The sequence below is a fragment of the Gossypium hirsutum genome, chromosome A02 (assembly GCF_007990345.1).
Source record: "Gossypium hirsutum isolate 1008001.06 chromosome A02, Gossypium_hirsutum_v2.1, whole genome shotgun sequence".
In the NCBI taxonomy this organism is placed as follows: domain Eukaryota; kingdom Viridiplantae; phylum Streptophyta; class Magnoliopsida; order Malvales; family Malvaceae; genus Gossypium; species Gossypium hirsutum.
The window spans coordinates 58,432,313-58,447,625 of record NC_053425.1 but is presented as its reverse complement, the minus strand read 5'-3'; positions in this window follow the sequence as shown (position 1 = coordinate 58,447,625).

Genomic DNA, 15,313 nt, shown 5'->3' with positions numbered 1-15,313 from the left:
GCCACTTACATTTTCCTAGCACATTTCTAAATTTTCCCACATAAGTCCTATTTAATAAAATTCACTTACAATTAACAAAATTCAAACATGAAATTTTCACACATGCATTATGTACATATAATAAACATCAAATATGACAGCTAATTATTTTTATGACTCGGTTTTGTGGTCCCGAAACCACTTTTCGACTAGGGTCAAATTAGGGGTGTCACATGATTTGTTTGTATGATCTTCAAAACAAAATGAAAATGATGGTGTATATTTTGCCCTTATATACGAATAGAGCAATTGAATTACCAATGTGATAGGCTATGTGAAATGTGTTACCATGTGAATATATATACGCGAGAATTATATCCGGACTTCAGGTCCGCAGGCTATAAGCGAGAATTATATCCGGACTTCAGGTCTGCAGGCTATATGCGAGAATTATATCCGGACTTCATGTCCGCAGGCTATATGCAAGAATTATATCCGGACTTTAGGTCCGCAGGCTACGTGCTGGACATATATCTGAATTTAAAGTCTTGGAGGCTTTATGCTAGTGACTGGATTCGAGTTCTAACCTAGCAGGCTTAATGTCGATAATTCGAGTAAGGTTATGAATTGAATGTACTATACAATATGAAAAATAGGTACGCATTTCGTACACTTAAGCGAACCCACTTTTAGATTGAAGTTTCATATATAAGGAATGGAATGTGCATATGTATGTATAGATATACGTATGGATGAATATCGCATCTATGAATATGAAAATAACTACTCGGACGATATCTTTATTTATATGAAGGTATACGATTAAATTATTTCTATAATTCATGTTTATGATCGAGGTTTAGGTTGTGATCTCTTTTTATGTTAGTGTACATATATATATACGTAATTTCAGGCAAAAAAAAGGTATACAGCTGATTCGAGTTTAATATTTTGAATGTTGACTTATATGTCAAAATTTACCTGTTTAAAATTACTTAAGACTTACTGAGCATCATTATGCTTACTCTGTTACCTTGTTTCCTTGTGTTATAGATTGTGTTATAGATCTAGGGAGTTTTACGATTCCTTGTTTAATTGTTAGTTTAGATGTTAATAATGCGTTGGCTAATCTAGGGGCTAGTATCAATGTTATGCCTTACAAATTGTTTAAGCAACTAGGTCTAGGGAAACAGAAACAAACTAGGATGAGCATTCAATTAGCAGATAAAACTTTCAGATTTCCTAGGAGTATCATTGAAGACGTACTCATTAAAATTGACAAATTTATATTCCAGTTGATTTTGTTGTTTTAGACATAGAAGAGGATAGTAATGCTTCTTTAATTTTGGGAAGGCCCTTTTTAGCAACTGCTAGAACAATTATTGACGTTGGCACAGGTGAACTCACACTTCATGTAAGAGACGAAACAATCAACCTTCAAGCTTACAACCCGAACAACACATCGAAAATTGAAGGTGATTGTACAAATTGTTCTGCTAAGACTAATCATACAGTGCAACCTACACATATGAGCCATGTTCAATCCACAACAAAGAATCTACCCATGAAGAACGAAGGTTACGAATCGAGGAGTTAGATGAATGGCTGACATTTAAACCGAAAAACACGATAAACCAAAACTACGCCAGAACGAGCTCAATGACTCATCAAATCAACTTAAGGTTGGAGATAAAGTTTCATTAGATGCCGCAAATCCTCACATTGACACTGCCAAACTGAATGAAGAAATTCCTCTTACGGTACTTAGCATTTTCCTATTTGGTACAGTCAAGGTAAGTTATCCCAAATTCGATACCTTTAAGGTAAACAATACCCGCCTAAAACTTTATTTTGATGGGATTCATAGTCAGAATGAGGAGTATAAACTCCTCGAACCACCATGACCATTCACCAGAGAGGTAAGTCGAGCTTAGACTATAAATAAGCGCTTCTCAGGAGACAACTCGAGCACTAACGGTATTAGCTTCTTTAAATTTTAAGTGTTTTAACACCTAACTTACTAACAGAGCTCTTGAATACAGGTTTACCACGCTCACATGTACATGCCTTAGGCCGTGTGAAAACAGGGCAAAATTTTCCCCAACACGAGATGCGATAAGTCACCACAGCCATGCGTTAGGACCGTGGGCGAATCTACCAAAACAACACGGGTGTGTGACACTTCCATGTTGTAGAACTGTGGTTGAACCTGAGAAAATAGCACCGGCATTTGCCACACCGATGTCTAAAACCTGTGGTCGAACCTGTCAGATTAACACGGGCATGGGCCTACATACACAGGCGTAGGAGAAGTGAACGAAGATAGACACAGCCGTGTGACACAGCCGTGTGCACCCACACGACCATGGAACACGGGCGTGGGCCAAATGTCAGACGCACCCAAATTCAAAATTCGCAAATCACACGGGCAAAAAATTGGGGAACACGGGCGTGTCCTCTGGCCGTGTGTCCCAAAATCTATAAATACCCTTCACTATTCATCATCTTCTTCACCCAAAATCCCAAACCCTAGCAGCTGCAAGTCCACACAGCCTCCTTTCCATGCCCGTGCATCGCCTCCAACTCCATTTTCGACACCCATTCTCATCTTTTTAGCGTATACCATGTCAAGCTCATGTGGCAAGAAAATTGTCGTTCCTGCTTCGTAAAACTAGAAAGGGGCGTCTTCCTCGGGCCCTACCGCGGAAATTCACCTCCCATGCCTCCAATTTACACCCAGTAATCAGGAGGAACTATTTCAAATCCTACAGGCCCGACCTTTAGGTGTGGTCCGCTGCATTGACTGGACAACGCTTGAACAAGTCCAGTTGGCTGACGATGTACGAGCACTCCTGACAACCGATCCATGGGACCTCTTCTTTGCGATCATCGAGCCGACATACCTTGAGCTCACACTTGAACTTTACTCGACATTCCATGTTCAAGACGTCATGACCAACTTTGATGATCCTGGAATAGTCCAGTTCCATCTCAGTGATTTAGTCCGCCAGTTGAGTGTGCCTGAGTTTGGTATAGCTTTGGGGCTATACACAGAGGAGTTCATGGATGAGAATGACCTCGAGACTATCTGTCGCCACATCCACTACTCTCCCTCGAAGTGCTGGTACGCTTTGGTCCCCGATTCAGCCAGTTATAACCCGAGCCGCTCCAAGGCATCAGCTTTTTCTCCCTCATTGAGGTACCTACATGCCATCTTGGCACACACTTTGACAGGATTTCAAGAGAGCACCGACGTTGTCAACACTCATAATGCCTACTTTCTATGGAGCATGGTGAACGGGCATGTACTCGACCTCGCCTACTTTATTGCCCTTGCCATTCGCCACTAAACGGAGCGGCATCGGAGGGGGGCCATCTCCATTGGCCCCTAAGTGACTCGACTGGCATGGCACTTCAGGCTCTTCAACACAGAAGCCCAATCATCTTCCCTTACTCTTATTGGCCAGATGTCCCCACAAGGCATCTCGAGCATGCTTAGTATGAGGATGATCGAGAAGCGCCGAGAAACCGACCCTCCTCAGTATCGCCTCGCCCCATTAGCCGATGAGGGAAACCCTGAGGACATTACTGATGATGTCCCTCCACATCATGAGGACCCACCGTCTCAGTCACCACCACCCTCTCATCCAGTTCATGTGGCAATTTCATACGCTAACATCTCTGAGCTCCTTACCCGATTCGAGCAACAGTGTTTTCAGCACTTCAATAACATTGATGCTACTTTACAATAGATTTTTCAGCATTTCCACATCTCATCGCCACCCCCACCTCCCGAACCACCTAGTGATGAAGATTTATAAAGAGCTCCTCAGCTCATCATCACATAGGAACTAAAAACTCCACCGGGAAAGGTTCTCCATGAATGACATGTCCTGCTCGACCATGACCATAGCTACCACCATATAATATTCTTTTGGCGCAAGACTTATGGACTAATGAAACTCTACCACCACCGGAGTATCCTCCTCCCCTCTCACGCCGATTATTCTCCAAAACTCCAGTTCAAGGAATTCATTCATCATTCAGGAAGTTTCACTTCTCTCCCTATCTTATGATTATAAATCTATCTTTTTCAATATATCTACCTTTGTACATTGAGGGCAATGTACATCTTAAGTGTGGCGGGTCTTTTATATCAGAAAAATCCCTGAATTTTGTTTTATTCTCATGCGATCTTCTCATATCATTATTAGAATGAATTTTAATTAGTCTATAATGTTTATTGATATATCTTGAATTAAAACATTGGCATTTATAAATTGATTGTTTAAACTTTAAGACATTAAATAATCAAGCATGATAAGTTGATTTTTGAAAAATTAAAAACTTTTAGGTTGTTTCCCTAAGTTTAGGTATTATCTTGAGTTGGAATTCACAAGTTTAAACATCAAAAAAACCATAATTTTTGTGAGATCTTGAGCCTTTAGAGCATCTATTATTTCTTTCATCTTCACTTTCATTATAAGTGCGTTAGTATTGAATTGTTATTCTAGAACTTGCTTGATTATGCATGTCAAGACCACACCATTTGATTTGATATGTCAAAATGATAAAGGCACTTAGGTTTAACCCACTCACTCCATAAAAGCCTACATTCACAATTAACCCTTAGTGAACCCCTTTGAGCCTAACAACCCATTCGTTGATTTACCCTCAATATTAACCCATAACTCATTATTGTTGAAATCCCCTAAATTAATTTGATCCCTATTTTTTTGAGATTTGAGTTGGAATAGTTGCTTAGCTATGTTTTATTTTATTTTGTAATATGACTTATTCTTAAAAAAAATACATGTATACATATTAGTAGTAGTGATCTTCTGAGCTAAAGAAGTTAAATTCCATATTCTGACAAAAAGCTCTATTGTACGCAATTGATGACTAGTCATTTTTTTAGTTAGGTAATTTTTCAATTCAATCTCGATTCTAACCCTTTCTTTCAGCTGGTGACCACACCCTCTAACCAAAGCCACGTTACAACCCTCTAAGAACCTTTTGATTATTTTTCATCTCAATTTATAGTAGTGGAGATTTGTTTTTCATGCAAGCCTATGGTAATGACTTTTCATTATTGACTATTGAGTGCTTCATTTATTGTACTTAAACACCTCGAGTGATTTGAGTGAATCTTTAGTGAGAATGTGAAACTTTGTGATATTTTGAATCAAAGGGAATTACTTAGATGAGGGGAGACACCTATGTTTTCATGATAAAATGCTCAACTTGGAATGTTTGAAACTTTAATGTTCTTTTAGTCAAATTTTGAATGTTTGATTACTTATGGATTAGTTTGAGATATTATTGATAAGAATTATAAAGTTAAGAAGAATTTATTTTGATTATGAGTTGAAGGTTTTGCTTGAGGACAAGCCAATGCTTAAGTGTGGGGGTATTTGATAAACCGCAATTTATACATATTTTTACCCCATGCTTAACACATTTTATGGATGATTTTTCCTTAGATTTGGTGAATTCGATGCTCCTAATGCCTTAATTTCATGTTTTATACTTAGAAGAGCATAGGAGAGTGAAAGGAACGAGAAACGAGCCAAAAATGGAGAAAATGGGCCAACGTATGAAATTAACACGGCCTAGACTTCCCTACACGGGCAGACCACACAGTCATGTCAATTTGGCAGAATCAAAGCATGACTCACACGGGCGTGTCCCTGTCGAGCCCAAGCAGAGTCCTATTCGGAAAAGGCCACTTTTGAGGGTTCTTAGGCATTTCAAAGCCTATAAATACACCCTAGAAGAGAAGAAGAAGGGGACGTACAAGAGGAAGCAAGGAATTGATCAAGGAAAGCCAATCGATCCATCTCAGAAACCGGATTCACCATCAAGACTGAAAATCTCCCTTCAAATTCCCTCAAAAGTTTTGGGTTTTCTTATGTTTTGTTATTTTTATTCTTTTGAGATGTTTTCTTTCATTAGTATGAACTAAAACCCCTAAATACATAAGGGGAATGAAACCTAAGACGGATCTTGTTATTATTATCTGAATTGTATGATAAATATTTGACTTGTTCTTAATTATGTGTTCTTAATTCTTGTTTTGATATTCCAGGATATTGATTCAAGTTAAGCTCTTATTCAGAAGAGGAATAGACCTGTCTAAGAGTAAATTTGTCATAATTAAGTGGAGTTGATTGCGCGCCTAGAGATAGGGTGACAAGATTTTACTGGATTAGGGTGAAACCTAATAAGGGGATCCATAGATCGAGTTAATGTAAACCTAGGGCGTTAATTAGAAAGAGATTTCAATTATTCAATCTAGTTTTAGATGTTGTTAGTCTCGAGAGAGATAATAATATAACTTAGGGATCTCTACGGAACAAGTTGAATAAATAAATCTTCTGATTCAGAGTCAAATAACAAGTGAAGTCTAGGTGGATTTTTCCTTAGGTATTGTCTCAATCAATCGAGTTTTCCAAAAAGTATTTTCCCTAATTTTTTTTCTGTGATTTCTTAGTTTAATTAATTAATTATATAAACAAAACCCTTTTATTTTTTAGGCTAGATAATAAAAAGAAAGTTGATACTAGTACTTTTAGTTCCTTTGGGTTCGGTAATCTAGTCTTGCTAAAGCTATACTACTGTTCGATTGGTACACCTGCCTTCATCATGATAATAGTTAGTTTCAAGAACGATTCATTATAAATATTTAAAACCTGTCACGAACATCACGTATCACACCCCAGAGGTACGAAGATGTATCGTGATTTATGAGAATTATATTGGTGGCCTGGAATGAAAAGGGACATAGTTGAGTATGTTAGTAAATTTTTGACATGTCAGCGGGTAAAAGCAGAGCATCATGTTCCTACTGGACTACTTCAGCTTATTAGTATTCCTGAGTGGAAATGGGATCATATCACGATGAATTTTATTACGGGATTGCTACTATCGGCGAGCAAAAAAAATGCTTTTTGGGTAATTGTTGATCGGCTTACAAAATCAGCTCACTTTATAGCAGTCAAAATAGATTGGATATTGTAGAAGCTTGCAGAAGTGTATATCTGGGAAATTGTTAGATTACACGGTATTCCAGTGTCAATAATTTCGGATCGAGATCCTCGGTTCATATCAAGATTTTGGAGATAGCTACATAAATCATTGGGTACTAGACTTAACTTCAGTACGGCCTTTCATTCGCAAACAGTTGGACAGTCTGAACGAGTAATTCAGATATTAGAAGATATGCTTCGGGCTTGTATTATTGATTTTGAATTAGGTTGGGAACTTTATTTTCCATTAGCTGAATTTGTCTATAACAATAGTTTCCAATCTAGTATTCAGATGGTTCCGTATGAAGCACTATATGGTCGAAGGTGTCGATCACCAGTATGTTGGATAGAATTGAAGGAAAGAAAAATGATTGGGCCAGACTTGATTCAAGAAACAGAAGAAACAGTAAAGAAGATTAAAGACAGATTAAAAATAGCCTTTGATAGGCAGAAATCATATGCAGACTTGAAATAGCGAGATATTGAATATTCTGTTGGTGATAAAGTATTCCTCAAAGTATCACCTTGGAAGAAAGTTTTGAGATTTGGCCGAAAGGGTAAATTGAGTCCACGTTTTATTGGGCCGTATGAAATAGTAGAAAGAGTTAGATCGGTTGCTTACCGATTAGCTTTGCCTTCAGAGTTAAGATTCATGATGTTTTTCATGTTTCTATGCTTCGGAGATATAGGTTGGACCCTTCACATATCATTTCCACTAAAGACATTGAAATTCGACCGGATCTGTCTTATGAAGAAGAGCCAATGCAAATATTAGCTAAAGAAGTAAATGAGTTGAGAAACAAACGGGTTCCTTTAGTAAAAGTGTTATGGAGAAATCATAAAGTGGAAGAAGCAACTTGGGAACCAGAAGAAACGATGAGAGCACAATATCCTCATCTTTTCTCAAGTAAATTCCGAGGACGAAATTTGTTAAGGGGGGAGAAATGTAATGACCCAAAATTCACGGGCACCAGAAATGTGAGTTATAGGGCCTTCATCTTAGTGAAATAAGTTCAAAAATAATTATTAAAAATATTTATGAGCCTAGTGGTGTGTCTAATTAGGTTTTAATTAGGTGAATTTATCTTAATTTAGAGTAATTAGTAAAAATAAATAAATTGAATAAGGGGTAAAAATTGAATTATAGATTAAAAGAAAGTATAAAGGGCCAAAATGACAATTAAGCCAATTCTTAAATATGAGGCGGCATAAGTTGATTGAATTGAAGATATTACATAATATTTAATTAAAAATTATTAAGGTTTAATATTAAATAATAATAATTATTATTATATTATGAAATAAGTTAAATAAAGACAAATGTATGGTAGTGATTTAATACAAGTGTATTAATAGAGACATATATATATTTGTGATATTTTATTTAATTAGTAAAAGATATTTATTAGATAAAATAATTAAATTGTGAGATTTTTTGTGTAATGAACCAATTAGATAGTGACATTTGTAATAATGTGAATATATACATTTGTATTATATTTATTTATTTACTTTAAAATTTAAGTAAAAGATAATTACTAATTAAATAATTATATTAGGAGATTTTTATTAGTAAATAAATTGAAAGTATGACAATTGTATGGTATTGATATTGTACAAATGTACAAAAATATATGTGTACAATTGTAGTACTTATACTTGTTACTAAAATAAATTATAAATTATATTAATTATATTATAAGATTTTTGTATAATAAATAAATAAAAGAAAGACAAATGGATGGTCATGATAATATACAAATGTAAAAATATTTATAAGTGTACATTTGTAATATATGTATTTGTATATTAAATAGATATTTATTATATTTATTATTTAATTAACTAATACTATTTTATTATATTAATGAATAAATTAATAAATTGACAAATGTAAGGTGATAGTAAAATACAAGTGTAATAAATCATATACATACAATTGTAATATATTCATTTATTTACTTACTATTTAAGAAATAATAATATTTATTAAGTTAATATAATAAAATAACAAAAAAGAAAGAAAAATAAACAAAGTAAAAGAAATAGAAAAGAAACAGAGAAGCTATTTCGAAACAGGGGAAAGGAAGGAAAGAAAGAAAAGAAAAAGGAAAAACTAGGGTTTTAAGGTTTGAAGCTTTAAAAAGTAAGTCAATTAAGCCATTTTCTCTTAATTTTGATGTTTTAAAAGCTTTAGAACAAAGTTTTGTTGAAATTAAGTTGAAGTTTTGAAAGTTCTTAGGTTTTTGAACATAGTTCATGTTGAACAAAATAATGAATTAGGGATTTAATTGAATGAATTTTAAGTTAGAATTGATTAAAGGATTAAATTGTAAATTAGGCTATAAGTTTTGTGTTGTAGGGAATAAAATGAAAGAAGTTTTAAATTAGAGTTTTATTATGAACATTAGATAATAAGTAGAATATGGAAGGAAATTGAATAGACATAAAGTATGAATTGAGTTAGAAAAGTAGATGAGTTAATTAGGATTAAATTGGAATTAGGGTATAAATTGGATAGAAATTCAGCTATTTTTATTTTTAATTAATGCTATAATTAATAGCGTAAATTATTATTATTATTTTTGTAGCTAACAAAGAACCCGAAGCATTGGCACGGAAAGGAAAGGAGAAAGTTATCGAGGAGTAATCGCGAAATCTGTGTTTGTATTACTATAATTCAAGTTAATTATTATTAAGTATTAATTTTAAATTTATTTATTTTATAGTAAATAAATATTGAGGTAAGTAATTTTATTGAATTGAATTTAGAAAACTGAATTGAATAAGAAATACGTGTTAGTATTACTATAATTCGAAATTAATTATTATTAATTGTTGAATTTTAAGTTAATATGCATGGTAAGTATTAGTATTAAATTGTATCAAATTAAATTGAATTGTGATTATATATGTGAACAATTGAAATGCATATTGAATTGAGAAAGTGTATTAAATTATGAATATGTGAATTGAAAATTGATTGAAAAGTGGAAAATGATTGAATTTAAAATGTGAGAAATTGCGGCTGAATTTAATTGAGATTTATATGTGATCCGGAAACCCTATTAACTAGTCGGGCTAAGTCGGATATAGTTGGCATGCCATAGGATTGGAAGTGTTTAGGGATACTTCGACCTCGAGTCGATGAGACACAGGGTGTCACTATTTTACTTCGGATAGATTCGATGAGATACTGGGTACCACTTTACTTTGGCTAGGCCGATGAGACACTAGGTGTCAACTTTGCTTCAAACTATCCGATGAGGCACTGGGTGCCAAACTGTTGTGTTTGGTTGGATCTGTGTATCCGCCAAAGTCCGAGTCTGTTAATAGGGGTCATTAAAAGAATAGTTAAGTTGAATAAAATGAATCGGTTGAGCCACTGTAAGAAATGTAAAAATAGAACATGAATTGAAAATGTAATTTGAATGTGAGTATGAGAATGGAAAGCATGAATTAACGGTTCATGGAATAAACAATGGCTCAACATGAATGTTTATGATTTCAATTGACGAATAGCTTAATTCAATTGTATGAATATATTAAGAATGACAAATTTATGTTTGAATTGGTTTAGTAAATATTAAAGTAGATGATTTAATTTACATGATTATTATGTTTATAATTTGAATTATGGTATTACCACTGAGTATAAAATACTCAGCGTACGGCTGTTTCCGTGCACAGGTTAATAGGTGTTCAGAGTGTTGGTTCAGCATCTAGGCGATCCCAACTCCAGCAGGCATGTACATTGGTGTTAATTTGGTCACCTTAAAATGCTATATAATTTTTGTTGTAAAGAATGGCATTTGGTATTTTGGTATTTAAACTAATGAAATAGTATGAAAATTTATATGATATATTTGGTATAATTAATACTAACATGATCTTTTGATACTAGGTTTAATGAAATGAAAATAGAATTATCATAACATATTTGGTATAGTTGGGAACAAGCTAAAATAAAATAAATAAAGTTTATTTAAATAAACAATATATGCGAATGTTTACTTAGTAAATTATTGAGTTAATGTTGAGCTATGTTTAGGTATATTTAAATATGAAATTGTATGGATTGTGATATTGGTTTTGAATTGGTTGCAATTTTGAATTTGCAGGGAAAGTTAAATATTTATAAAGGGTTTATATTGAATTTTTTCTAAAAAAAAAAGAGCCAATCAGCAAAATTTTTATATGAACTTATGATTATATTATAATATGTTTGATAATTATTTGAACATTAATCATAAATTATCTGATTATTCGGTAATGCCTCTAACCCTGTTTCAGTGACGGTTTAGGGTTAGGGGGTGTTACATGAATGGAAAGTTTTAAATTTAGATAGAAATTCATGTCTCGGTTATGTATGTTTGTCTATGTTTGAGTCTGATAACGCATCGGACCCTGTCTGGTGTCTGATATGGGTAAGGAGTGTTACAGATAGTGTGATGGATCTCTGATTAGCTTCCAACCCGATCGAGCTTCTGATAATTTGTAAAGGAAAGGAAAATAACTACGTAAACAATGAATGCTTATTAAGCTCATATAAAATTTAAGCATAATTTTCCATTTCAATAATGAAATTTATAGGTTAAATATAAACTTATACCAATGTCTCAAGACTTATCAAACCATAATCATCAACTCACAAATGAATAAGTTCATTAATGTCACATATTTATTGACCATTCATAACATGATAGGATTTCATGAGACATAATATATAATCATCAACCTTAATATAAGACTATATATCTTTTTATTTACTTACTTTCCATTCTGCTCCCAAAGCTTGTCATAACCAGTGTATTTATCCATGATATAGGTAGATTCATCTATAGCATAAACAATTTGCTCACATACAATTACCTTATTTAGCACATTAAACCTTTTATAACATCATAACACATCCCAATTACATACTTACCATTTCATTTTATTTTTCTTGCCCGTTTCATATGCATTGTACAAGCATAATCATAAACATCAATCATATCCACAAGCTTGGCATAAGCTTAAGCACATCAACAACACATATTAGTTTATTTAAACATGACTCATATAAATTTGACATGGATAACCAATATACTTGAGCATGCTCAATTGGATTTATCATCCATCTCAACATAACATATTTTTCATGTAGCTCACCATTCCAAAGTCTTTCATACATACATGTCTTGGTTCATAAACATTAACCATTGCCACAAGCTAGTGATTAAACACATTACTTAGCAATATCATTATATTGTAAGGTATGGTACATAAACATAACATCACTTAAATCATACTTTTCATAATTATGAATATATATACTTCATACTTTTCCATAATATCAAAGTGAATTTCATCGAACCCTTATCGAAGCTTACACAAAGTGTGCTAAATGATGGTTGAAACCATCCTTTTCCATATTCAATGGTCGAAACCATCCCTTTTCATATTCGATGGTCACCATCCCTTTTCATATTTGATGGTCGAAACCATTCCTTTTCATTAATCATTGGTCATCACCGTCCCTTTTCATAGTTGATGGTCATCAAAATCCCTTTTCATATTCAATAATTAAAACTATCCCTTTTCATATTCGATAGTCGTCACCATCCCTTTTCATAGTTGATGGTCGTCGTCACCATCCCTTTTCATATTCAATGGTCATCACCATCCCTTTTCATAGTTGATGGTTGCCATCATCCCTTTTCATAATTGATGGTCAAAATTATCCCTTTTCATATTCGATACCATCCCTTTTCATAGTTGATGGTCGTCACTATCCCTTTTCATAGTCGACAATCGAAACATCCCTTCTCATATTCGATCATATTTGATGGTCATCTATATGTCATTGGATTTTTTCACCGAGACATAATATGATAATATAACATGATAGTATTTAAAACATAATTTAAAAAGCAATTGAAACGTGCGAACTTACCTGGCTAAATTGCAGAAAAGATAAAGTATTGGAGCTTTTTGGTAATTTTCCATTCTCCTCGATTTTCCACTCGATCTTTACTTAAATTAATAATTTTATTCAATTTATTAAATTAGACAGTAAAACAATGTATTTTATGCAATTTAGTCATTTTTGACATTTATACAAAATTGCCTCTAACATTTTACTTTTATTCAATTTAGTCCCTAGGCCTAAAACATGCAAATTAATAATTTTTTATGCCAATTCATGTTAGCCGAATATTCATGGCACACAAAAAAGCTGACATTTGCAATAATTTCACATCAAATCCTTGTACTTTTACTATTTAAACAATTTAGTCCCTAATCAGAAAATTCATCAAAATCACTTAACAAAATGCTTTTAAATATCAACCAACATTTCAAATTCATCATTTAATAACTAAAATCACATAGATTCATCAATTGAAACCTTCAAAATCTTTAACAGTTTCAAAATCGAAGGTACGGGCTAGCTGGACCTAATTGCAACGATCTCAAAAACATAAAAATTATTTTAAAAAAAGGGGTGAAAAATGACTTACCATGCATGAAATGAAACATGACCGAACCTAGCTTCACCATAGCCATGACTTTCGGTTGAAATAAAAATGAGAAAGGAAGATGAGAACCATTATCTTTTACCTATGTTTTATTTAATTTAATTAATTATCAAATTACCATTTTAAGATTGGTTAATAAATAAATAAAACACCAATTTCATGATCATAATTTTCCACTAACTCCTTGAATCATTTAATTACCATTTAAGTCCCTTTTCCTTTATTCCATAAACCATTTAATCGCTCAAATCAAATAGTGATCAAATTTACATCTTTTACGATTTAGTCCTTTTTGATTAATTAACTATTGACAAGTTAAAATTTTTCAACGAAACATTAATACCACCTTAATGCCACTCCGTAAATATTTATAAAAGTATTTACAACTCAGTTTATAGAAATGAGGTCCCAATACTTCATTTTCTAAAACCACTTGAACTTAACTAATCATTCAAATAGCATAAATTATCGAATCAATAGCCTTTTTAAAACCATATTTGACTCATAAATATTAAATAATAATATTTACAAACTTATTCATCAAATTTGGCGGCCCCGAAACTACTGCTTTTGACACCACTGAAAAACGGGTTGTTACACATTAGGTTATTTTAATTCTTTTCTATTTTTTGTTATTTGGAGAAGCTGATTTGTAGATTCAAACAAAATCTTATGGATTCTACTTTTACATCAATCAATATTATTTGTCGAGATTATTGTCTTCATGAGATCCATGAGGGATTAGAGAGTGAGTGTGTGATTAATTGATTACTATGTAAGGTTTTCTTAATGGATCAGTTTTTTGGGAGACTAAGAACTTAAACCCTAGGTTTGACGACCCTATGAAGTCATTTAGGTGGGATTTAACTCAAAATTGGTATGACCTATCTATGAACACCTTAGCCCTAAACTGGTCTGGACTGTGAGGTTAAAAGATAAGTAGTTTTTATCAACTCATTAGTTTTATGGAGGACTGAGAGATCCTTCTAGTTTAATGACAAGTTGATTGAATAGAAACCCAAAATAGGAATTAGTTATTACCACCAAAGCGAGATAATCACTTATAGGTAGATTTGATAGAGTTTATAAATTAGTTTTCTAAAGTTCTTTTCATTTATGTTATTTTGTTCCTCTATTTATAAAACCCCAAAAACTTATATTTATATTTTATCATAATATGATTTATTTAAAGTACTAATTAAATCTATTTGTGTTTAGGTTAGAATTAATTTAGCACCCACTTGCCTCCCTTGGGTACAATCCTCAGAATACTTGCCTACTTTGTTGTAACTATATTACAACCTAACTCGTATACTTGTGGACATTGCTTATTTTATATCTTTTATGCAGTATTCTCACTCTGGATGTTAGTACCTCCGAAGGCGGTACGAGGGTAATCTTGTCGTGCACTCATTCGTTAGTCCCAGATTAATCGGCAAGATTGGAAGATAAATTGAACCTAATTTGTCTAAGTCAGTAAGATTAAGATTGGAAGATAAAATGGACCACTTAGTAATTTAAGTGATTTCAGTCCCTTGTTCGAAGATCGATGAACTACACTGAAATCAACCAACCATCATTATTTATTTTATTTATTTGTTGGAGAGTCCCTTAGTTTTACATTTCTTGTGTAACACTGCTAACCCATTTTCGTCACCAGATTAGGGTTATGGAGAATTACTAATCAATCAAAAATCATTTAACATCATGTCATTAAACATGTTAAACTCATTAAAAATCATATCAATTATATGTATTTTGTCCCTAAACCCAGCCTTTGAAGCC